This window comes from Balaenoptera physalus (genome assembly GCF_965194825.1).
Source record: "Balaenoptera physalus genome assembly, chromosome: 3".
NCBI lineage: Eukaryota > Metazoa > Chordata > Mammalia > Artiodactyla > Balaenopteridae > Balaenoptera > Balaenoptera physalus.
In genome coordinates, this window is record NC_138890.1 from 111,368,937 (window position 1) to 111,395,943 (window position 27,007).

Genomic DNA, 27,007 nt, shown 5'->3' on the forward strand with positions numbered 1-27,007 from the left:
CACACAATATCTATTTCTTTTTTCCCCTAGTTTTATTGAGATATAATTAACACATAAGATTGTATACGTTTAAGGTGTAAAATGTGATTATTTGATACATGCATATATTGTGAAAGGTTTACCACAATAAGCTTGGTTAACACATCCTTTAACTCACATAATTACCATTTTTTTGTTGTTATGGTGAGAATATTAACGCTCAACTCTAACAGCAACTTTCAAATATACAGCACAGTAATAGTAACTATAGTCACCATGCTGTACATTAGATCCCGGGTCCTTACTCATCTTATAACTGAAAGTTTGTACCCTTTGACCAATCTCTCCCCATTTCCCCCACCTCATCCACTGGCAACAACCAACCTACTCTCAACATAAAAGGCCATATATGATAATCCCAGAGCTAACTTCATACTCAAAAGTGAAAGGTTGAAAGCTTTCCCACTAAGATCGGGAACAAGACAAACATACCCACTCTCACCACTCTTATTCAAAATAGTACTAGAAGTTCTGGCCATGATAATTAGGACAGAAAAAGAAAAAAAAGTATCCAAATCAGGAAAGAAGAGGTAAAATTGTTCCACTTTTTGATGACACAATCTTGTTTATAGAAAATTCTAAAGACTTCATCAAAAAACTGTTGCGTTAATAAACTAGTAAAGTTGCAGAATGCAAAATCAATGCACAAAAATCAGTTGCATTTCCACACAGTAACCACTAACTGAAAAAGAAATAAAGAAAACAATAGCATCGAAAACAATAAAATATTTAGTTAAGAATAAATTTAACTGTGGAAGTGAAAGCTCTACGCACTGTAAACTAAATGACATTGAGGAAAGAAATTGAAGAAGACACAAATAAATGGAAAGATGGCTTGTGTTCATGGTTAGAAAAGTTAATATTGTTCATACTACCCAAAGATATCTATAGATTCAATGGGATATCTATCAAAACTTCAGTGACATTTTTAAATAGAAACAGGAACAACACAATGTCTATCTTAGCTTGGGCTCTTGCTGAGACAAGCCCTGAAACAAGGATTCGAATGCAAGTAGTTTATTTGGGAGGCAAGGCCAAGAAATGTCTATAGAGAAGCAGGGAATGAGACAGAGCAGGGAAGGAGACTAGTGAAGGGTGCATTTCAAGCAGATTGTCACTACGGGCAACTGGAGCTTGGTCCCACCAGGGGATGCTGAGAAACCATGCAGAACATGAACCTCAGTGGTATCCCATCTGAGAGAGAGGGAGCTGGAATATTTATACACCTGTCATTGGTTGAGGGCTTTTCCGAGGGGGTAAGTCTGCCACTTCTGCATGGGTGCAGGCAGACTGGGCTCTGGTGGCCAGAGAAAGCTCTCAGGTTAAATGATGCTGGGCCTGCAATGAGAAGCTGGTCCAGCATGCACGGAAATGATAACAGTAAGGGGATACAGGCGGGGTACCAATTACAGCTGCTGTAATTCTCTATATTCTAATCACCACCTGCACTGGCTAGGACTGCAGGGCTGGCAACAACAGGTTTTCTACCTGGGTTGGGGTAAGATGAGATGACAGTCTTAGGATATCAGGGAGGAGTGTGAATCCATCCAGCAGCTCCTCCCTCTTAGGCCACTTTCCACCCACACCAGCATCATCCCTACTGCTACCTTTCCCACACCCAGTGCTGTCTTGTTAACAGGATCTCCAGCCTGAATCTCAGTGCCTCTTCTCCCGCCCACAGATCTAGTTTGACTCCCTCATACAACTCAACCCCCAGGAAGAACTAGCCAGATGAGGCCTAAAAATTGCTGTCCTGGGAATCATCAATGAATCTTAAATTCATGGAAGTTACAGTCTAGAAGAACTATAAATTCACTTTCTTCAAAGTCCTCTTACTTCAGACGTGTAGTCGCTGGTGGAAGTTCTGTGAGAACAGGGCCTTTATATGTTAGGTTCACGCTGTACATACAGTTCCTTAGCCCAGTGCCTGGCCCATAGTAGGTGCTCAGCGTATATGTGTTGAATAGATGTGGAATGAACACTCTGCTGAGTGTATTCTATGCCCTGAGAAACAAGGAAGGTTGGGGCCAAAATGTAGCAGGCAGGGAAGATTCCCCATACCTACCCAGCTCCCCTTTTTTGGGGTCATCTGTCCTCACCGTGTGCCATCAGCAGCCCTGACTCCACCTGGGCCCCAGTTCCAGGGGCCAGGAGACCCCCTTTTCCTCTTGCAGTTGAGGAATCCAAATCCCCAGCAAATCAAGTGGGAACAGTGGTTGCATTTTCATAAGGGAACTGTAAACAGTAATACCATTAATTCTGCACTCCTCAATGTATACTCTCAATGAGTAGGCTCCACATGATTTAAAATCTTTGAGACAATGTATTCTGAGATCTGAAAGAACAATTTTACATTATTCATAAGTAGAGACTGGCACATCAGACTGTAAACAAAATAGGAAAGGATACCTCCTGTGGGAAAGATAACTGTGTCCTTAGAAGTGGAAGAAGTGGAGAAATAGAGATCAAAGATGCTCACACCTGAGCAATAAGCCAGAAACTCGATTGTAATTGGGAATTATTTCCTAAGATGACCCAGAGATGCCTAACGAAGACGGAAGGTATCGATCACAAATAGAAGAACCTGAGGGAACAGATGAGTAGATGGTGTTTGGAAAACAGTGGGAAAGTAGGAAAGAGCAAAGGTGAGTGCAAAATTAGGTTGCTTAAAACCAGGTTATTGGGCAGACTCTACTCAGTGAGGTGAAAAAATAAAAACCTGGAAGTTATTGGGTTTTATTTTTCCAGTCACTACCCAAACTACTATATCAAATGTCCCCTTCACATTGAGAATAAAGTTCTTGAATCTTGGGCAGATTTCATAACAATCTGTACACTTTCCATTAATATATGCCTGTTTTTACAGAGTTTTAAATGCTAACCTCATATATGAATTAAGGCTTTCTTTCTACCAAAGCTTCTATTTCTGTGGCTCAAGGGACATGAATGGGGGAGGGGAGGATGTGACCTGGCAGGCTGCTCTGAGACCCTGCTTTTGGCCTTTTCCTGGCTTCAGCATCTTTGTTATGAAATGGCAGAAGAGAGGGTGAAGGAAAGGAACAAGACCCTCTTACTTAAGTGTCTGCTGTTATAATCTTCTTTGGGATCATGAAAGCTTCCTTGGATAACAGTGACTGACAGCTGATGCCCTTGGTGTGGCAGGTGTCCCAACTCTGGCCACCGAGGACACATGTGTACTTTCCAAGAGTCTCTAAGGGACATCCCCCTGTGCAATTCCCTGCCCTAGGAGATGCAGCTGTGCTTCTTTCACCCTCCTCCACTTGATCTCAGTTGATATGCCCCATATCCCCTGGTGCTGTGGTCCCCTAGTCTGACAGGCCACCCTTGGGACACCAGCAAGGCAGCTTAGTGCAGCTACTTTCTGCTCTGTCACTTAGCCCATCAAAATACCCCAAACCCTAATTCTTCCAGACCACATAGCGGGAACCCAGGCTACCCATGCCCTCTGTCCTTCCAATCACTTCTCTCCAAATATCTTTGCTCCTGTTCAGGTAGGTATAAGGGTGAGCAACAAATCCACTTCCTATGCTGAGTTCCACTTCCTACAGACATCCTGAATTTCTGTGAATTATTCTCTTGTAGCCTCCTTTTTATTTCTCCCTTGAGGAGAAGACAGAAAATAGACAGCCCTCTCCACACACACACACACACACACACACACACACACACACACACACAGTGAAACATAGTATAGGTGGAAAGCAGTGTGAGAGATATCAGTGAGGTGAAAAACAAGTTGTCAGGTTGTCCAGAGATGCAGCCATATGTATCTCATGTGTGAAAAAAAGATTTGCCTGCAAAGAAAGGGATTATAAAAGCCTTTCCTCCCGTCTCCTCTGCCATAGCCCCTTGGTTTTCTTTCTGTGCCCTTGTGTACCTGTGTGTGTTCATGAGCTTCATATCCCAGACCTTTATGTCTCATTTGAATAAAATCTTCCAGGCATTCCAGGGATTAGGTAATCCCATACCAAATTCCAGAATTTCTTCTGATTCACAGCATTCTGGCAACTCCATGAAGATAGAAGAGCTCTTCCTCTGGTTCAGCAGTACAGGAAGAGGAACACTGCCAAGCCCCTGAATTCAAAGGGCAGGTATCTGATGTAGGGAAGCAACGGGAAGGTAGTGGTGATCTGAGTTCAGACTCAGGCAAGGTAAATAGGTTCCCGACATGTCAAGTAGTTCCTGATCTGGTTTCAGATAGAGGAATTTACTAAGCTTTAAGGTCTTAAAAGTTGAGTGACACATAGAATACAAGAAAGTTGCATAATGGAAAGACCGTTAGAATCAAAGTCACCAGATGGGGGTGCACATCTCAGTTCTACTACTATGTACAAGTTTTGTAAACTTAAGGAAGCCAATTGACCTGCCCGAGTATCTTCACTGGCCATATGGGTGTAACAATATCTATACAACAGAGGTGTTAACACAAGGATTTGATGAGATAACAAAATAAAGCACCCAATAAAGTGGCCAGGGCAACATGTACAGCTGTGCACTATACAAGTGTCCAGCCAAGCGAATAAGCAAGGCTTGAAATAGCTCCCAAGGTCTGTTAGTTAAGCCACTGACCCAGCACAGGGCTACACAGGACAGGAGAAAGGGGCAAACTGTCTTCCACATCTGACACAGAACTACCACTGAGACTTGTACCAAAGATTCTATCTTCCCACAGCTGGCACCTCTTTCTAATTTTCATAATGTCTGTAACACTTTAATAGCTACTAGATGAATGACTAAATGGAAGACTGTCTCGTAATGGGGGTACTTAGGCTAATCTTCCCAGCTCTCCTTGAGGATAGCTCTCAATACATCCACAACAGCAGGCTCCAAAAGAATGAACTAGGGCTTCTGTGGTGGCACAGTGGTTAAGAATCCGCCTGCCAATACAGGGGACACGGGTTCGATCCCTGGTCCGGGAAGATCCCACATGCTGCAGAGCAACTAAGCCCGTGCACCAAACTACTGCGCCTGTGTGCTGCAACTACTGAAAGCCACGCACCTAGAGCCCGTGCTCCGCAACAAGAGAAGCCACCGCAATAAGAAGCCCGCGCACCACAACGAAGAGTAGCCCCCGCTCGCCACAACTAGAGAAAGCCCACGCGCGGCAACGAAGACCCAATGCAGCCAAAATTAATTAATTAATTAATTGATTTTTAAAAAAAAGAATGAACTAGTCAAGGACCATCTGCAACTAAGTCAGCGTTTCTCAAGATATATCTTGTGTCACTGCAAAAAATCATTTGGAATTTATAGCTCTGACACCCAAATCAAAAGCAATAGCAGAAAGATGAAAACACGGAGCTACAGGACAATTGAAAACTTTTGTGCTTAAAGAAAGTGAAAAGACAATCCACAAATAGGAGACGATTTTTGCAAATCATGTTTTAGGGAACTTGTATCTAGAGTATATAAAGTACTTTTACAACTCAATAAGAAAAAGACGAATAACCTAATTTTAAAAAATGAGCAGAGTGCCTGAATGGGTATTTCTCCAAAGAAGATATACAAATAATCAGTAAACACATGAAAAGATGCTGATTAACTATCAGGAAAATATTATTCAAAACCACAATGAGATACTACTTCACACCCACTAAGATGGCTGGAATCAAAATGTCAGATAACAAGTGTTGGTGATATGTGCAGAAATTCAGAACCCTCACATTCTGGCGTTGGGAATGTGAGATGGTGCAGTCACTTTGGGAAACGGTCTGGCTATTCCTCGGAAGGTTCAACATAAAGTTACTCATTTGCCCCAGAAATTTCACTCCTAGGTATATATCTGAGAGAAATGAAAATGTATGTCCACACAAAAACTTATCATCAAATGTTCCTAGAAGCATTATTCACAGTAGCCAGAAGTGGAAACAACCTACATGCCCATCAGCTGATGAATGAATAAATAAAATATGGTATATCCATATAAAAGAATAGTATTCAGCAATAAAAAGGACTGAAGTACTGATATATGCATGTTACAACATGGATGAACTTTGAAAACATTACTCTAAGGGAAACAAGCCAGACACAAAAGACCACATAATGTATGATTCCACTTACATGAAATGTCCAGAATAGGCAAATGTATATAGAGAGAATATAGACTAGTGTTTGCCTAGGGCTGGGGAGTACGGGGAAATGGGCTTGACTGCTAATGGGTATGGTGTTTCTTTTTTGTGGTAATGAAAATGTTATGGATTACGTTAGCACTGATGGATGCATAACTGTGAATAAAATAAAAAGCATTTAATTGTACACTTTAAATGGGTGAGTTGTATGGTATATGAATTATATCTCAAAAGGTATTAACAAAAATGTATATTAAAAAAATTACTTGTGATGCTTGTAAAATTGCAGGTGCCTGAGCCCTTCTTCAAATGCACTAAATTGGAATTTCTGTGAGTGAAATTCAGGAATGTGCAATATAAACAAGTACACTGGGTCATTCTCATTTGTATCAAGTTTGTCAACCACACAAAAAGTTTGTCCTACAAATGAATTGTATTATATTTGTGTTGTAGCTTTTGCTGGGAGATTTTTCCTTGTAATACACCTACATTTGAAGTCCAACTGTTGAGAAACAGTTTGGACAAAAAAAAACCTCTTTTCTCAGTGTTAATAGTTAAAGGCAACTAAATGGAAGATTCTGTCTTTCTAGTTTTCTTATTAGTGTGCTCAGTGATAAAAATTAAAGGTAATACAAGGAAAACCAAGGAAAATTTCAGTAATTCATGGAAGAAATTTCTATTACCATTGTCCCCACAATCAACCAAAATAAAGACAAGAAGGCTCTACAGAAAGTGTCTCAAACTTGGGGGATCTAGTTTCTACTTGCTCCTTCACCATCAAGCACTGGGATGAGATTTCATCTTCCACATCTCAAATCTGGCCATTCTTTTTACAGTGTTTGCCAAATCAGAATAAAAGTTAGTGGTGAGGGATGTTAGTTTCAACTGCATGACACAATAAATATTAATATTAAAAATTTTCATATTAAAGATCTTTTACTCTTGGATTGTATAACTGTCTTTATATTTGTATAGAATGTTAATATTAGTTACAAAGTTAGTGTTCAATAGTGACTTAATCCTTGAACTATCCCTGTGTAGTATATGTGAAAGATAGTAACAGGCCCTCTGGCAGAGACTCCTAGTTGCTCCCTATGTTAAAAATGTACCCAGAATAAAAAAAAGGATTAAAAAAAAAAAAGAAAAGAAAATGGTCAGAAGAACCTAGGGGCAAGATGGGAACAAAGATGCAGACCTACTAGAGAATGAACTTGAGGATACGGGGAGGGGGAAGGGTAAGCTGGGACAAAGTGAGAGAGTGGCATGGACATATATACACTACCAAACGTAAAATAGATAGTTAGTGGGAAGCAGCTGCATAGCACAGGGAGATCAGCTCGGTGCTTTGTGACCACCTAGAGGGGTGGGATAGGGAGGGTGGGAGGGAGGGAGATGCAAGAGGGAAGAGATATGGGGACATACGTATATGTATAACTGATTCACTTTGTTATAAAGCAGAAACTGACACACCATTGTAAAGCAATTGTACTCTAATAAAGATGTTAAAAGAAAAAAAGAAAAATGTACCCAGAATTAGTTTTAGTCAGGTATGGTAAGACAGCACACATGGAAATGATTGTCATGAAGGAATAAGTTTGTACTCGCAGATCCCTAGAAATAGATGAATGGCATGCCCCACAGGGTCACCTGGAGAAGGACGAGGATGGTCAAAAGCCAGAAGAGAAGCGAGAGCAGAACATGATCCAGAGCCTTTTATTATTATTATTATTATCATTATTTTGTGGGAGGTATGGACAAGACAGGGTAGGTTCACTGAGTAACCTTGGGGTTGGATAGTTTGAATAGTTTGGCAGGTCCTGGGCTGTAGAGGTGGTCCCTAATTGTCCAGCCCCTGGCTCTGGGAAGATGTAGGGTATGTGTTAGCTTGGTGTGTGAGCATTTGACAAAAGAGATGGTTGAGGGTATGGGCTCTGCTTTGGTTGGTTTCTGAATGGGAGGCGTGCTCTTCTTTAGGAATTAGCTAGCTCCAGGAGGAGCAGTCCCTCCAGGATCAAGGCCCCAAATGCCAGAGTGTCAAGAACATAGAAAATAAGGAAATATAGTCGGTGTACTTCCCCCCAACTAACTGTCCAGTAGGTCACTCCTTCTTGCATAGCATTCTTGGATTATCACTACTGGGAAAATGACATTTCCCAGAGTCTCTTGCAATCACAAAGGACCGCATGACCAAATTCTGGCCAATGTGACAGGAGGGGAAATGCTGTGAGCAAATTCTAGGATATGTCCTTCAAGGATGGCAACATGGCCCCTCTTCCCTCCTTCCTTCGTCCTGCCCCCTGAAATGCAGATGTGGCATTTAGCCTTCTTGGATCATGTGTATAGGACAACAGCCTAGGGATGGCAGAGAAGCAAGGGCGAAGGAGCCTAGGACCTGTGACTCTGCCATGACAGTGTTGATCTGCTTACATTCAGTTAATCAGATTGACCCATGAGAGAGAAATCAACTGATAGCTTGTTAAGTCACTAATTTTGAGCCTCTGTTACAAAGCCTAAACCTGTATCCTAACATAGATAGTTGAGCTGTGGTGTCCAGTTGTGCAAGCATCTTTCACACTGCACAGCGTACAGCCTCTGTGCTGCACATGGCACCCCTAAATACAGTTCCATTTCTCCAATGCGGACAGCAAAGCTCAAGGAGGTTAGGCCACACCTTTAGCAAATCTTAGACCCAAAGCCCTACAAGGATTATAGAATTTACAGAGGACAATGTGGTAGTTTCATTATAAAATAAAATATAATAACACATCAACTTTCTTAGGCAAAAGATAAAAATATGTTAAGTACTAGAATTCAATATTTACCTATTTAGAAATAAAAGTAAGACATTTAAACAAAAATAGAGTTGGAGACAATTCTGCTGAATGTTGTTCAGCATGTTCAGAGGAGCAGGATTATCTCCTTAAATTTGATAGCCAACATGACCGGCTGTGCACAGGGGCAGTTACGATGCCTGGATGTGTGGGTCTATCATTTGCACGCATTAAGATGGAAATTGAGCATCCATATTTTACTTCCATGTGCCAGTAAAGTGATTGCACTTCCCAAGATCCCTTTGTACTCATAATTACGTGATTTCTGAACCAAATGAGTGGTTTGAGGATGGAAATAGGTACATAGGAACTCCATTTGGGAGGTTCAATTTTGACATAAATGACTAGAGACTTTTTTATGAAAGAAAGATTAGATATTGGATTCAAATTTAGTTTATTTAGAACATGTGATATTTGGGGATTCATTTACTGGAAGGGTCCAATTTGATTTTCGATACTTAAAATTGTACTTTAATTGGGAGATGTAGTTAAGTGATGATTGAAATAATTAATTTGTAACAGGAAAACAAGTATAAAATATTTTTATCAGTAGGATATATCATATCAACTCTGCAGCTGTAAGAAAAATAGTATCAAAATTTTATATGCACTGTAACAATATTTTGCAATTATCTGCCAGTTGCTCTAAAACACACGTGCATGATAGTAGCAATTGCAAAACTGAATTTTGCCTCCACAGACCTAAGAGATACTTTTCTAAAAACACCCTAAAATTCATAGTTTAATTCACAAGTTTTCCCTTTCCTTGAAAAGTCGTATTTTTTTCCCTCTTGTTCAAGTACATTTCATTGGAAATGAAATAGTCTTAAAAGCAAGCATTCTGTATTGATTCAGAAGTTTTCCTACTCTAACCAGTTCTGTATTACTATAAGCAAAATACTACTATATCTCCTATGGCATAAGCTGTAATTAGTAGAAGTGCTTTCAAATACTCTCATATTGCTTGAAAATTAGCTTTGCGTTTTGTATGGCTGACATGGTCTCCAGTTCTTCCTGAGAGCGAAAGGGAAGCAGGAGGACTTGTGGCCTGAGGTGAAGGCCCCTGGGAGTGCTGGCTTCATGTGGCCGAGATGGCTGGCGTGGGGCAGTACTGTTAGCCATCTTGAAGTAATGATTCTAGAACAATTTTACCCTAAAATGCTGGCTAAAGTTACATTCAAAAAGTTTACAGCCAGAAGTAGTTTTTAAACTGAATGGGGCAACCACCATTAGGTTTGAAAAAGGATGTTCTTCTTGGTTAAGGTAAATGTACAAGGCTGGCATTGATTTCTTACTTCTTGATTTCTTACTTCTGTTTTGGTGATAAGTCTAATCATTATACTATCATCCTGTTATGGAAACCAAAATATTTTGTTTCCAGGAAAGTGTTTGGCTAAAAGATACAAAAGATACTACAATCTCAGATGAGCTCTAAATTTCTTTCGTTCATTCTCCAAACATGATTATGGTAGTAATAAAAAGTAATAACGACAGTAATAAAAATAACAGTAATAATGGCCACCAACTGCTGAGTATTTAATATAAGCCAAGCATATCTTCATAATAATCTTGAAGAGTAGATATGACTACTCTAGCTTTACAGAAGGGAAACCTGAAGTTCAGAGGAAAAAAGACACTACCTCAAGCAGTCAAGATACGACGGATCCCGCCTGCTATGTCCACGTACAACATACCATATATGTCTCTATACAGTTTTTGGAGGAGACAGAGAAAGGGACTGAGGGTAGAGAGAGCAAGAGTGAGATTGCAGCAAGCAAGCTCATATATGTATTATGAGAGCATGAGAGTGTGGATTTATTGTGACAATTTTTTTTTTTATTCTCAGACCTGAGATACCATCAGGTCCAAAGCAAAACTTAATCTAGGAAAAGGTTACAACTGAATTTCCAAAGAATAAGTATTCTTTAACTTTCCCAGGAAGTTCTTACTGTTTAGATAGAGGGCCACTTTTTCCCCTTTTTCTTTTCTAAACTGAAGCTGAACAGAACAGGGACTGCCCTACTCCCACCCTCTTAAAAAAAAAAAAAAAAAGAAAAAGAAAAAAGAGAAAAAGGGAGGGAAGTGTGTGGCAAAACTGCTTATCACATTTAAGTGGCCTCAGACTTAGTTAAGTGCTCTGTAAATCCTTACCATCCCGGACGTAATGATAAACTCTGTTCTGGGGACATATTATTTTGATTTTGATAATTTGTCTTCTGCCTCATTCAGTTTTACGCAAGAACACAGAAAAATCAATCGGTGTTTTGTTCCATTGCTTTTAGTCAATTAAATGCTTCTTTTTACCTTTTTTTTTTTTTCCCCTACCAAGCTTCAAAGTAACACGACTTTGTGATAGCATCAGCCTTGGATATTAGCCCTCACAGATAGAAATGTTCTTGAAATAAGCTCAATAGGACTTTCTGTAATAACTTATCCGTGTTCTCAGACTCCTATCAGTCTTTGAGGTAGTCATAATAAACATGAACTGAAGTTTCAAAATCTTCAGGAAATTCTGGTCTTAAAAAAAAAACAAAAACAAAAAACTGTCTTTGGAGGTTTCTTTAAAGTTAATGCAACGTTTACAAATTAAGCCAATAATCTATAAAAATAAAACCAGAAATTCTTTAAGAAGATAACTAAGAAACATCCGTTTATATGGTATTAAAAATGATAGACTTAAAATTTTCCAACAAAAGTAGGACAGCAATTTCATAAGAATAAGACTCTGTAAGGGGAAAATGAGCATTAAAAGTTTGGGCTTTTCAAGTGCTCCATTTTCCTAAAGAGAAAGTGGGATTTAGAAAAGTAGTTTATGACATTTTCATAAAAGTGTAAAGTTTGTAAAGCAGGTTTAATAAACATTAGTTCATTTATTAAAATATCTTTGAGGTGGTCTTGTTGTCATGTAAAATTTAGTTTACCAGGAAAAGTTTAGTCCAGACCCAAATTATTTTCATTCTACTGATATACCACTTAGAGATACCACACACTGAGCAATCCTAGGTCACACATTGTGACCTGAAGTGTCTATCACAGCTAAACTCCTCAAGTTCATCTTTTTTTTTTTTTTTTTCCACATCTTGGCCACAAAGCACAATGGGTTTCATGTTTATTTCTGGAAATTACTATAGCCTAATGGACACTCTTCATGTTCCAGAAATTTCCAACTCTAATATGGATGATTTTTCTTATAACAAATTGACTTAAAAATTAATTTCCTTGTGGCTTCTACCTTTGAAAACATCTGCTCTTTTATACCATCCTGCCTGCCTCCTTATATGTTGTTTCTATAGCCTGTAAACTTCTTTTTCTGCTTCCCACCTTGGTTTATCTGGAAAAAACTGACCAAAATTTCAAGACCTAGATTAAGTTTATAAGTGCTCCATGAAGTTTTTCTGAGGTAGTCCCACGCTCACCCCTACCTCACCCCTGCTGCCTCTCAGAAGAGGTAGCTACTATAAATTTTTTTAAAAATAAATTTATTTATTTATTTTCGGCTGCGTTGGGTCTTCGTTGCTGTGCGCGGGCTTTCTCTAGTTGCAGCGATCGAGGGCTACTCTTTGTTGCAGTGCACGGGCTTCTAATTGTGGTGGCTTCTCTTGCTGTGGAGCACGGGCTCTAGGAGCACAGGCTTCAGTAGTTGTGGCACGCGGGCTCAGTAGTTGTGGCTTGCGGGCTCTAGAGCGCAGGCTCAGTAGTTGTGGCGCACGGGCTTAGTTGCTCCGCGGCATGTGGGATCTTCTTGGACCAGGGCTCGAACCCGTGTCCCCTGCATTGGCAGGCGGATTCTTAACCAGGGAATCTGCTAGTATAAATTGTACGTACTTCCATTATTACATTTAACCCAGAAGGCTAAAATTCATGGGTTACATAACTATAAAGCAAGGATCATGGTATTTTTGTTTGTTTGTTTTGTTTTATTTTGTTTTATACCTGTGTCCCAGATTTCTGGAGCAGCGTTTGACATCTAGATAACCTGAAAAATTATTTGGTGAAAAAAATAAATGATGAGAAAGAACATCTGATTGCTATTTCAGAGATTCTTTTGTTTCCTTCTCAGTTCTCAAAATGAAGTAAACTCTTTAGTGCACCTATTTTGTCATCATTAAAAAATTATTCATAGACACATAAAGGTTGAAATAGCAATAGACTGCCTGGGTTTGAAATGTGACTTCACCACTTTACTAGCTAAATAAACCTGGAAAAGTAAATTAATTCTACCGTCTCCCCAAAAGAGAAGTCTTCAATGTATTCATCTGTAAAACAGGGATTATAACACTATTTACCTCATAGGGTTCTTGTGGGTATTGGAGGATATAATGTACACAAAGGACTTTGCCCAAGGCCCAGAACATGGGAACAATGACCAATTATCAGGCTAGTGTCTAACAATCTATTTTCATTTTTAAAATCTGAGAAGAAAATCCCTGCTTTGTGGTGACTCCCCTCTCCCTTCTCTCCCCTCTCTCCCCATCCTTCTCCTCCCCCTCCTCCAACAGCTTTATTGAAATATGAGTGACAAACATATTAATGTGTCCAGAATTGCAAAATGAAAAAGTGCTGCACCCAGTCAATTGTAAGAACTTAATAAATGAAGATGGGTAGCTTAGAAACCCAGTTACACATCAGCTAAACTGCAAGAGAGACCTCTAAGCACTTTTTCACTTTATTATACTTTACATCTGATGCGGTTTATCAAGCAACTCTCATTAAATAGGGTTTGTAAAGAACCTTCTTGCCATAGGTACTCTGGTGGCTGATTAACAGATCACATTATGCTTCGTGTCTTTTCTGGTGTCAGCAGGGTGTTTTGTCTGTGAAGAGTATATTTCCTAGCTTTGGGGAGTTAGGGCAAGTTAAATGCCGCTCTCTGACAACTCAAAAGGAAGGTCAGCCCTGAGACGCTCTAATCTGAGTCACTGGCTATCATTTTCTGGGAAGTCACAGAGAGGAGAGTTCACGGACTTGTGGATCTGAGGGTTCTCGTTAGTGCACATTTTAAGTATCCATTCCCCTCATGTTATTCTTCCATCTTTATATTGTTTCAAATGAAAGCCAATTCAGAGGAGAAAATTATCCTAGCCTTTGGGTGAAACCACTGACATGCACATATCTGAGGTGGTGGTGTGGAAAGTGGCAGCCCTCCGGGGGAAGTAAAATGTTCCCAGAAGGCTGAGCAACCTCTGGGGAAGCCTCTCAAGATGGTGAGTGTCCTGAGGCAAAAAGGAGGCCCTGACTACAAGGTGTTCATTTGTAATAAATCCCTTTAGTGCAGGTTCAGACTGGTTATGGAACTGGGCAAGTGAAACACCCTCACTATGTGTCAAAGTCTTGTAAATAAATGTGCCCACGTTTCAAGAGTTTCGAACATGAACTTTTTGGATCCGAACGCCCTGAAGTGAGGTGAAACAAAAACAATAGTGAAGAGTGAGAAAGAAGAGAACGCTCAAGTGGTGTAGGCTGAAGTCTTTAAAAACTACAAAGTCAATGTTTTATCATAATTATTGAAAAATCAATTTACTATTTTCCGCCAATTTTTGTATTGTGGTAAGATACACATGACATAAAATTTACTATTTTAAATAACCATTTTAAGTGTACAGTTCAGTGATATTAAGTACATTCACATTATTGTGCAACCATCACCACCATCCATCCCTAAAGCTCTTTTCATCTTCCAAAACTGAAATACTATACCTATTAAACAATAACTTCTCATTCTTCTGTCCACTTTCCCCCTCCCCCCTGCCCCCCTGCCCCTGGAATCACCATTTTACTTTCTGTCTCTATGAATTTGACTATTCTGTGTATTTCACATAAGTGAATGTCTTTATGCCAACTCCACACTATTTTGATTACTGTAGCTTTGTAGTAAGTTTTGAAAACAGGAAATATGATTCCTCTAGCTTTGTTCTTCCTTTTCAAGATGTTTTTGGCTACTTGGAGTCCTTGAGATTCTGTATGAATTTTATGATGGGTTTTTCTATTTTTGCAGAAAAAGGCATTGGGATTTTGATAGGGTTTGCATTAAATCTGTAGATTTCTTTGAGTAGCATTGACATCTTAACAATATTAAGTTTTCCAATCTATGAACATGGATGTCTTTCCATTTATCTATCTTTCCTTTATTTCAGCAATGTTTTGTAGATTTCATTGTACGAGTCCTTCACCTCCTTGGTTAAATTAATTCTTCAGTATTTTATTCTTTTTGATGTTATTGTAAATAGAATTGCTTTCTTAATTTTTTTAGGATTGTTGTTAGTTTAAATACCAATATTAACACCAAACATAGAAATAAGTATCTCTGCCCACAGAAATAACTTGAATCTAAAATAAGAGTCAATTCACAGAGCCAAGTAAAAGAAAACACCCTTAGCTACTCAGGTATTCCAGGTGGAAATAATCCAAGGTGATTAGTCTCTGTGTTGAGTGCCTCCTTCCTTCTTTACTTCTGAGGGTTATAATGATGGCTGGCTGGATGAATGGCTGGATGGAGTCAAGATGGAGGAAAAAATATCTCTATATTTAGTAGATAGCACTCTTTAAAGTTTTTTTCCTAAGCCTGCTTTATCAACTTGAAATTGACCAAACTAACCTAATCATTTCCTCTAAAGATTTTAAGTTGTGCAAGCAGAGGTGGTTTACCATAAGAGATACATGTGTGGTAGGTAGCAGTAAGAAAAGCATACTTTTGGGGACTTCCCTGGTGGTGCAGTGGTTAAGAATCTGCCTGCCAATGCAGGGGACACTGGTTCGATCCCTGGTCTGGGAAGATTCCACATGCCATGGAGCAACTAAGCCTGTGCACCACAACTACTGCCCCTGCGCTCTAGAGTCCGCAAGCCACAACTACTGAGCCCGCACGCCACAACTACTGAAGCCCACACACCTAGAGCCCATGCTCTGCAACAAGAGAAGCCACTGCAATGAGAAGCCTACGCACCACAACAAAGAGTAGCCCCCACTGGCTGCAGCTAGTGAAAGCCTGTGCATAGCAATGAAGATACACCCAAAAGTAAATAAATAAAATAAATGAATTTATTAAAAATAGAAAGAAAAGAAAAGCATACTTTAGGTGCATGAACAACTTGGATATAATCAGTACTGTGATGGTAAGTGTTTAACAATTGGCTCTCTGCAGAGGTGCAGGATCCCTGATTTATAGTGTTTCCCAATTTCCATGGCTTAAATACTCTCACTGTGGCCAATTTTGAGTTATCAGTGTGGTATCACTGAATGAGTTCCTGGGAAGAGGTGCACACAGTTGGCCCTGTGATGATGGTACAAGCCAGATCCAGCTCACAAATGGATACAACTGAACCACTGTTCCAATGTGAATAAGTTATACATTTTCTGCAAGAGATACAGCTTTCCCCTCTGACACCCTCCTGTTAAGGCACCTGCTTTCCTAATGCCCCCTATCTTGTTCTTATGGGTCTCCTAATGCTCTGCTCTAAATCTCAAGTTTAAGCCCATACTCCTCACCTTCCTAACCTTTATATGCTATACTCCTGAAACAATCATTTAAAGAACATAAATAATAAATTATTATCTCAATACATATACTTTACAGGAAAATATTAATATAATTAAGAAAAGAAATATTACTAGTCATGCCACTCTTCAGAGATAAGCACTGCAAATTCTTTGATGCATAGCTTTCTAGACATTTTTATTTACATATTTTCATATATATGTATATATACATATTTTTTCATATGTACTTCATATATTTTAAGTACATTAAATAACAATAATACTACACCTTATATAATGTTTTATGATTTATTTTTACCTTCAAAAATATTATAATTTTTAAAATGTTGAAATAACTGAGGGATATAGCATTAAAAGAAGAGGTTATATGGTAGAAAGCAGAGAATATAGTTTCCTAGAGCACTAATTCCATTTCCTATGTCTTAGAAAAAGGATTCTCTGATCCCATAAACATTAAATACTAACCTTCCTTTTGAAAATCCGTAATGTACTTTAGCATCTTAAACACCCTAAGTATTCCTATAGTATGTTTTACTCAGTTTTCACTGAGTAAAATTATTTAAATACTAACATCATTAATATAATAATATTTAGTAATACTAAATAACTAAAATAATTTGAAAATAACTTATTTTTCATGAAATACCAATTTCACTGAATGTTTTTAAAAATGCTTTAAGCTTCTGTCTGGATGTACAGTGATTTAGTACTCAAGTCCTCTGCTATTGGTTATTTGCATAGTTCCAACTGGCATCTGCTGAAACCAAAGCTGGGATGGACATTTCAGTACCAGGTAGCAAAGATGCACACATTTTACATTTCCCTCCAGAAGTTTACTTATTTAGTGCAACCGTTTCTCTGTGCCCTCAGAAACATCAGATAAAATATTACTTTTAATCTACACTAATCTGCCAGGTGATAAATAATGTTTATTCTCCTTTTAATAAGCACATTTTTGATTACTAGTCTCATACTCCACCTTTAGGCCCAACAGGTGAAAACTTTATTTGTTACTGTTGTTGTTTAGGTTTGGTTTGATTTGTGGATTTGTTTGTTTCATGTATTTATTTATGTATTGGCCATTACCATTGTTACTAACATTTGTTAAGTGGGAATAAAAACCTGCTGGCTGCCTTACTAGAAACCTACATCATTGACATGGAGATAGCTAGAGCAAAGAGCTTGCAGTTATAGGAAAAAGTAGAGACAAAAATTACTGCATTCCTGCATTCTGCTTTCAAACAAGATAGTTTCTTAAAGGAACTTAAAGAGAATACTACTTATGCTTCAAAGTAGCTTAAATTACTGAAGAAATTATAAAGGTTTCTATTATTTAAATTTAATTAAACATTTTTTTTTAATTTTCAAAAAATGTTAGAGTTTAGTAAACTAAATTCAATTAGGATTTGTGTTAATGGATAAAGGTCAATGTATAAAAAAGCAGCTGAATTTTACCTTAAATGTTATAATACATAATTTATCTTCAAGAAAACTAGATGCCTTTTGAAAAACTTTGAAAATTATTTTTTTGGAAAACAATTTTGCTTGAAAATCATTGGTTCAGGCTGCTTATGTTTTATGCCTATTTTTTCTCTGTATTTTTCCTTAGGGTCTGTTTTTCTTAAATCTAACTTACTTTTTTACTTTAAAAACACTATCACTTAAATGCTTCTTTATTTAATCCCTCAAAAATGGAGAGATACTTGACATATTTTATAAAAAACAAAGTCATGAAGTTGAAATTAGAGCAAACCAGTAGAAAGCTTATTTTAAAATGCATGGTCATTATTGAAATAAAGCTACCTTGAACCTTGGTACTCTTTGCACATACTAGGTGCTTGTTTATTGGTGATTGCATGGAATAATGAATGAACTATGGATTTAGAGAAGAATGAAACAATAGTTTCATTCAAAATCTCTCACAGAAATCCCATGTTTCAAAATTTAAGTTATTGGTAAGATATAGACCTGCCACTGTAGTCAGCTTTATATGAGACCAATATTTTTTCAAATAAATTTTGAAGCTCCTAAAGTTGAGGTTTTATTTTAGTAAGAAAACAGTAGAGCAAAATAAACTACACAAGTATTGTAATGTGTCTGTAAGACTGGTGGTAATGTTTGTCAGAGAATCCTTTTCTAAAATAAAATTTAAACATTGAGCACAATTCCATGATAGGCATCCTAAAAATTGACGAAGTACAGAATAACAATATGACTGAACAATTTTAAATGGTTTTGTATTTTGCTGATCACAGTGGTCATACATATGTACAAGCCCTATTAACCAGTGACACTAGATGAGTTCCTAGATACCTCACTATAGACGAGTTCCTGGATACCTTCAAATATCTCTGTAATCTAAAAATTGGCTATTATTATACATGCAGGAAACAGAAGATCAATTTATGTTTGAAGAGTCTAATATTATGTTTTCAAATGATACTCACAATATTTTTCTTCAACCTCTAGACAATTTTGCAGGTGGCTAAACGCTGGGTCCAATTGCTAATCTGTAAAATAACTCTCAATACACCATTTTCTAGATATTTTCAGACTCAAGGATATCAAAAGATCTGAAAATTCTTCAGTTAAACACACATATATATACGCATACACATACACACAGTAACCTCACCCAAAAAGGTTTTATCTTGATTAACCTAGCATTTTCCAAACTTCTTGATGGTAAGCTCCCCAAGGACACAGACAATGTGCTCCTAGCACCTATCAAAGTTCCTGGCACATATAGATGTCAATAAGTATCAGCTGAATGAATGAATGGATGGATGGATGGATGAACGAATGAATGAAGTTTGGGAAACCAGCAACTAAATTTGTTTGGTGCTCTACATAGGATATATTCATAAAAATGTAATTCTAAAGTGAAATTTGTTTTGACATCTGAAACAATCCAATAATATTATAGTATCCTTTGCGGCCTTCAAAGTCTAGTATAAGTCTGGCTTCCTTGAGGACTCTTTCTCCTACTACTCTAGTTGTCATCAATCTTCTCTGAAATTTTATAGCACTTTTAGTCTCTACCACATAATTTAGCACTGAATTATACACTGTCTTGTAGAATTCACTACAGCATGTTTGATTTATGACTATTTGACTTCTGGCTACCCACATTTCTGGTGCTCTGTGAATATAACCATCATATGATAACGAACATGCAGCACACAAATATGCCTCTCATTACTAGTAACTACTGTATGATTACTAACTGTACAGCCCTTTATATTGATGCGGCTCATTTAAAACTATTATCTCATTTGGTTTCACAATAATGGTGCAGTTGACATGGGTGCAATTATCCCCATTTTATTGATGGAGAAACTAAGAACCAAAGAATTAATGTTCCAGTGATTAGATATTCATTAGATTATGGACTAAACCCCAGCATTTATGACATCCAAAGTCCATTTACTTGCTTCCTGGTCTGTTTTCTGACTTGCACAAGGTAAGTCTTGTTCTGACATTCAGAACCCATCCAGTTCTCCGGTCTTTTTGCCCTGCACAACTTTTATCCGGGACATCAGTTTCTAGACAATTAGTGGTTCAAGAGGCTGAGGAGAGAAAGCGAAAGAAAGGAAATAGAGAGAAACCCGAGGGAGGTAGAGAAAGGGAAAGATGCTGGGAAGCAGAGACCCAGACTGGAGGACTCTGGCTCTATCTGGCCAGCAGATGTTTTGTTTGGTCGTCACAGAGCATTTTTTTAAAAAGTGAACTCATTGCCAACTTTTAAAATGGCAAGTGTTCTCATCTATATTTCTGGCTTCTCTTGAAAATACGAGATGAATGGCTAATTAGTTTCAAATTTCTGCATGGCGACAACTGGCTACAGCTGAGCAGCGGCTGCTCCCTCAAGACAGAGTGTGTGCCCTCTAGCTACCCCAGTCCCAACCCCTCTCTTATCTCACTCCAGCCAGCGGCACTCTTCCAGCCTCTTCAGGGATTTGCATCTGTTTCTTCTACATTGTATTATCTTATCACTGTCTTTGACTTTCTATAGGTATCCTCAGCTTTAATGGGTTTATTTCAATTACGCAATTCTAACCAGAGGACTACCTGAAGTCAAACTCTTTTTTAGCGGAATAAATTCATTCACTGAACAGATATTTATTGAGTGCCTACTATATACCTGGCATTGTTTAGGATTCAATGTCATTACTTCAGGATTATATCTTGGATTTCCCTTAAACTGACTAATGATTATGACTACAAACAATATCTGATAAAGAGTTAGTCTTATGACTAGGATACAAACGCTTTTAATTATACACATTCAGGAGCAGATTTCGAAAACGATTTGGTCATCAAATCCAAGCATAGCTTTAAGGATTCCAAACTGATGAAGTAATGCTGTGGTAAATTAAAGGATTGGTTCGAATATTTTAAAGATTTGTGATCTGGTTTTCTCAACTGTGTTACAGATAAGAAAAACAATACGATTTTTTAAATTAGGTTTGCCTCAAGAAGCCAGGCACACTTGGGTTTGAGAGTAACAGATGAGCCAAAGCTTACTCCCTAATTCCTTTAGGTGTTACCCAGAACTTAGAAAAAAAGAAAAGAAAAGAAAAAGGTGAGAGCAAAGCAGATACACATGGATAAGTTTCTGTAAATCTTTTTTATCATCCCCACACATCTCTTCAAAGATGCTGTCACACTCCCCAGACAAAATCTACTGAATTTCATTAATCCTATATGGCTATAACTTTAATTTCTGATTCATTACAGTAAAGGTCAGGCAGAATTTATGGTGAATAAAATAAGACCATCGAAAGGTTTTATGTACTTGGTTACCATGTGTATTAAAATCTTGTGTCTGTCACAACAAATTACTACAAACTTAGTGGCTTAAAATAATAGAAATTTATGTTCTCACAATTATGGACTACAAGTCTGCAATCAAGTTGGTAGCCGGGCAGCTCTCCCTCTGAAGGCTCTAGGAATGGACCTTCCTTGCCTCTTCTAGCTTCTTGTGGTGCCAGGGGTTCCTTGGTTTGTGGCTGTAAAATTTGAATATCTGCTTCTGTGTTCATATAACCTTTTCCTCTGTGTCTGTGTCTTCTCTTCTTTCTCTTATAAGGATACTTGTCATAGGATTTAAGGCCCACCAGGGTAATCCAGGGTAATCTCACTTGAAGATCCTTAAGTTAATTACATGTGCAAAGACCCTTTTTTCCAAATAAGGACACATTTCCAGGTTCCGGGGGTTAAGATGTGAACATATTTTTTTTTGTCAGTCCACCATCTGACAGAATATACCACATCTCACTGTTTGAGCTCCCGATACACATCTTAGAAACACTTATACCATACAGATATACTATTTATACTTAATGTGGCTCCCATTTTTTAATTCCATGAAGGGCTGAGCATCAAGTCCTTGGTCAACAACACAAGCCTTAATTCTACCATGATTTCTATAGAAAAAATTAGATGTGATTTATGACATGGCTACTTATCTGTTTTCCATGAATATTTAAATGTTAGTTCAACATTCAAATAATATTGTAAGCTCTGAGAATCCAAGTACAGTGCTTTATATTTATTTCTCTTTTCTACTCAACACCTAAGACAGCCTAACGCACATTGACAGATATTTATTGATTGCTTATCAATTAGTATATTCATTTTGAAATTAGTCTTTTTCCCTGATCTCTGTAGAGATTTTGCTAAGAGTATGAATGTAGCAGAGGAACAATAATAGCTTTCGTAGGACAGTATATTTTCCTTCGGGGGTCGGGTGTGAAAGCATGAGCAAGACTAGCTCTAGGCTTGTAATTTCTTCATTCCTCCCTCCACCCCCTACTGAGTCCTTTCTATTTGGTTATTTGGATTGACTTACATACCTGCTTCTAGAAAATACAGGTAAAAAGAGCAAGCCTGTAAAGTCTGTTCAAGAGCAAGGTACAAGAACATGGCTTAGAAATCTTGACAAAATCCTTTGAGTGATTTAGTTAGGACTGAGGCTCTACAGGATTGCCACTGGGCAATATGTCTGTAGAACTCAGGGAGACTGTATTAATACCTTGGTTAGAACTGTTTGGAATGATTATCTTGAAAGGAAGGAAGGAAGGGGGTAAGGAGGGAGGGTGGAGAGAACTTTAGTTTGAATAGATATTAGGATCAATAGAAAAGTTATTTTTAGGTTCAAAGAACTTCCGAAGTTTTTTTTTGAGACATAGTAAGAGATATCAGAGAGAGAAATTAAACAAAAGTCTGTGGAGAGGTGAAGAAATTTTGCGCTGGGTTGTTGGTTGTAGGAAACAGGAACTAAATTCTCAGAAGGTCATGAGTTGGCTGGAGGTACTTAGCGGCAAAGAAAAACTAATGAAAAGGGGAAAAATGTGTTTGTGGAGAAGGCTGGAGAAATGTAGAGCCTTGTGCTGCAATTACAGTATGAATAGCTGAACAATCTGGGGCTGCTGGAAGGAATCATTAGCGCTGGCTAAATGAATATGTTTCTGTTGCTAAAATAATTAAGTACCTTAGAGGCATCGGAAGCTGTGTTGAAGATCTGTAGCAATTCTCTCGCTATTGCAGTAATTAACGAAGACCACCCTCTCCTAAGCTTCTTTGAACCTCCACTGACAGAACTCATGGCTATTTTTTCCTAGATGGAGAAAGAAAACCTAGTGCAGTTATATCCTTTTGTTCATTCTAAGCAGTGGTCACTTAGATTTCCTTAAGCTCAGTGAAAACATTATCCAGGCGAAGATTCCACTCCACACGGAAATAACTACTAATCCAAAGCCCTAAATTAGCCTCTAAATGGTCTTCCTTTAAACAAAAAAAAAACTGTAAAACTCTGAGCCTTTGGTGATGAACTGGATGAAAAGTTGGGCTCCCTCTACTCCGTTCTGCTTGGGAGACGTGTGAACTCTACTATCCCTTTTCTGCGTGTCTAGCCAAGGTGTCTTTGAATGCTCAAGGACTGTTTTCAAACCAAATTGATAAGAGACTAAAAAGATTCAGTCTGAGCTTGCTGGACATTATCTTTTTTCCCTAAAATGCCTACCACACTGTAACTGTGAAACACAAATAGGTAAAAATTAAATCAAATATGGTCAAAATAAATACATTTTTCTTACCAAAATGAACGTGTCTGTTATTTTTTTTTTTTAGAAAGCAAAAGCAGTTACAAGGTTGAGATGCATGTCAGGTGGAGGAAGGAGAAGCTATGGGTAGGATCCATCAGCCACAGAGAACAAAGCTCCCTCTTGCCCTGGTGGGGAGTGCACAGGCTAGGGACATGTCCACTAGGTGGCGATTCATCTCTTACATTAGTCCTAGGATTGAAGAACCTGTCTGCTAAGCACTGTGATGGGCGTGAGAAAGGTAATAGGGACTGCTTGCCTTGAAAATCACTTTTCTATGAAAATCAGTTTTGAATAATGGTGAGAACAATGCAAATCCCCCTTTTAGGATGAAAATTGAGTACTATCATTATGGAAGGTTTCATAATTAAGGTTCTGAGTATCAAGCACAGTTGAAGGATTTTGAAGCCGAACATCCCAATGATCATCCTTGTTTTGCAATTGAAGACACTGAGAACCAAGGATATGAAATCTCTTGCCTAAGGTTATGGTATTAGATAGGGATTAGGCTCCATGTCACTTGCGTCATCCTGGTCCAGGTTAAAAGCTTTCGTCAACAAATGTACATATAGGCACATTAAGCTCTAGGCACAAAGCTAGATGCTGTGGGTGCAGAAATGGCACCTGTCTTAAATCAGCCCTTATAGCATAGCTGGAGAAACAAATAATCTCATGGCCATAAAAATACAGAGAGTGCATTAAACAATGATCAGTGCCTGGTGCTCCGAACAGAATGTGTCATGTGACAAGGCAAAGGCAGGCCTTGAGAAAAGTGAGGCAAGGCTGAGGGTGTGGGAGAGGAGGTGAGTTCAGAAGTTGGTCAAGGACTCCAACAGAGGCAAAGGTAAGGCGGTTTGGTTAGAAATGGAAAACATAAGTGCCAGGGGTTAACAGCAAGGCTGTGCCGTAACCGGGTTAGTTGCAGGATCCATGTTGGAGTCAGATGCCACCCAAGCCAAAGCCCAGGCCAGTGAGTAGAGACCAGGAAGATGGCATGAGGCAATCACGAGGGAAGCCAGAGGTTAGGCAAGGTGATGAGGAAAACACCTTGACAGCGAAGACGGGAAGCAGTTGATCAGGTAACCAGTAAGGATACAAGAATCTGGTGTGCAAATCAATTTTGTCCTAGTCAGGAAGCTTCTAATATGCTTTCTGCTGGGACAAGAAATAGTTCCAAGACATGAGCAGCCCAGAATCTGCTGGAAAGCACACACAAGTAGGACTCCATTCGTTCATTCATTCACTTATTCATTTATTCTTTCTGTTTTTCTTGATGAAGCTACATATACAGAGAGAGACTGAATTTACTCACCTAACAATTGCACCCAGCTACGGAGTTATCCTTATCAAAAGTTTAACAAACTTGGTATGCAAAATTTCAGAAATCTATGCTCATCTCAAAACATACAGGAGAAGATTTGGTGAAGAAGAGGTGAGGAAAAGATGTTATAGTAGGCACATGGCCTCTTTTGAAGAGAAGCTATCTTGGAATCCATTTGTGAAGAATCTCTAGCTGTGCGTGACCACATACCTGCTGCCAGAAACAATTTCCAATTGAGAGGAAGCATTGGGTCTGGGAAAGATGGAAGCAAGAACACCAAGTAAATTGTCTGTGAGAAAGACAAGTTCTTCCTTTACTCTAGAAAGTGAATGCCAGATCAGGCCAATATTAACCTACTCCTACACAAATTTTGCCTCCAGGCCTTATGATATTTATCTGTTTTCTCAGGTGCCCCTCCCCCCCAAAAGCGGTAGGTGGGTCTCAGATCCTAACAGCATAATTTCATCGTGAAGCAAAGTACCAGGAGGGCAGAGCTGAGTTTTCTGTTGGATGCTGACTGTATTTATTATCTCTAACTCCTAACTTGACATGTTTCACTCAAACCAAAATACAAATCTTGGCTTATTGTTGGTTTGAATTTACCGTGTTCAGGTGAGTCTGGAACATGCCTCTTATCTGGGATGTGAATTTTTGAAGACATGATTTATGATGTTTTTATCCTCTGAAAACATTATGGGATTATTTTAACGAACAACTCAGCATGTCACAAACCTTGGGAAGGGCTGGTGGGTTGCTGACATTGTTCTATTTCTTGACGTATGTGGTGGTTCCATGTTATTTTGTTTTATAATAGTGTTATTTTGGGCTTCCCTGGTGGCGCAGTGGTTGAGAATCTGCCTGCCAATGCAGGGGACACGGGTTCGAGCCCTGGTCTGGGAAGATCCCACATGCCGCTGAGCAACTGGGCCCGTGAGACACAATTACTGAGCCTGCGCGTCTGGAGCCTGTGCTCCGCAACAAGAGAGGCCGCGATAGTGAGAGGCCCGCGCACCGCGATGAAGAGTGGCCCCCGCTTGCCACAACTAGAGAAAGCCCTCACACAGAAATGAAGACCCAACACAGCCAAAAATAAATAAATAAATAAATAAAATTTTAAAAAAATAGCGTTATTTTATATATTATACTTTATGTGTATTATGTTTCATAGTGAAAAAAAAAAAGCTTAAAAAATGTTATGGTCTGTGTTTTTGAACCTGTGAGACCCTTTAAGAAACACAGTGAAGTGCTAACAAACCCAATAGTCGTATTCCCTGAGATCCACTGACAATGAAAAACTGGTCTCCAGCTGTATAATAACAATTTCTTTTATAGTTGCACTTTAAAAGTAAAGTATTTTAACGTATATTTCCACTTTCTTTTTAGTGACTCGAAAACACTTCACGAATATCTTTTTGCTTTTCTTAGCCTCCTGGTAACCAGATGAGGGGATGCTGGCCCAGTTAACTACATCATATAAATTAAGAAAATGAGAATTCTGAAATTAATTTTTTCATGTTTAAACTCTATCCTTTGAACTCTCATTTCTTAGCTTTGCTTTCTCTCTGAGGAGGAGGGTGTACTTGGCATAGTGCTGTATGTCATTCATTCACCTCAGAAAAGTTAGCTGATGTCTCCAAAAGCATTTGTCCTTCTGTTAACCTACTCCAGGTGTGTTAGTGACAGAACATGAGACTCAGGGCTCCAGGTGTATGTTCATTACAACACACTTGAGTTTTCAATCCTTCCCTGAACGTTCTGCTAGATTAAACTGGCCTTCCTGTCTCCCTTTGTTAGACTGTGTATATATATCTCCTCTATATAATACTGGAAACAATCCTTGCGAGTCTTACACTGCCATGTTTAGATCCAATCAAAATTTGTGGTTTCTGTCTCAAACTGACCTGGAAACTTTGGTGTTTGGTCTTGTTTAATCTTGGCAAAGTTTTGTTTCCTGTTTCTAAGAATGAACTATTATTAGGCTCAAAGGCTTCTTGCCCATCTAATAGTTCTTAGAAAGCCAATTGTCATTGTGTGAGTGAATCTAGTAGGTTAAACATTCATTTTAAGGAAATAAAGCCTGGAAGAATCCAAAAAGAAACACAAAGAAAATGTACTTGACAAAAA

General features: G+C 38.5%; 1 long non-coding RNA gene across 1 annotated transcript in view; it reads left to right on the forward strand.

The window, feature by feature from the left end:
• Window positions 1–2,633: 2,633 nt before the first annotated feature.
• The window catches only part of LOC309659031, a 157,816-nt gene continuing 133,442 nt past the window's right edge, over window positions 2,634–27,007 (forward strand). The window contains exon 1 of the long non-coding RNA XR_014262523.1: window positions 2,634–7,281. This is a non-coding gene — a long non-coding RNA (uncharacterized lncRNA). The remainder of the gene's footprint in view (window positions 7,282–27,007) is intronic.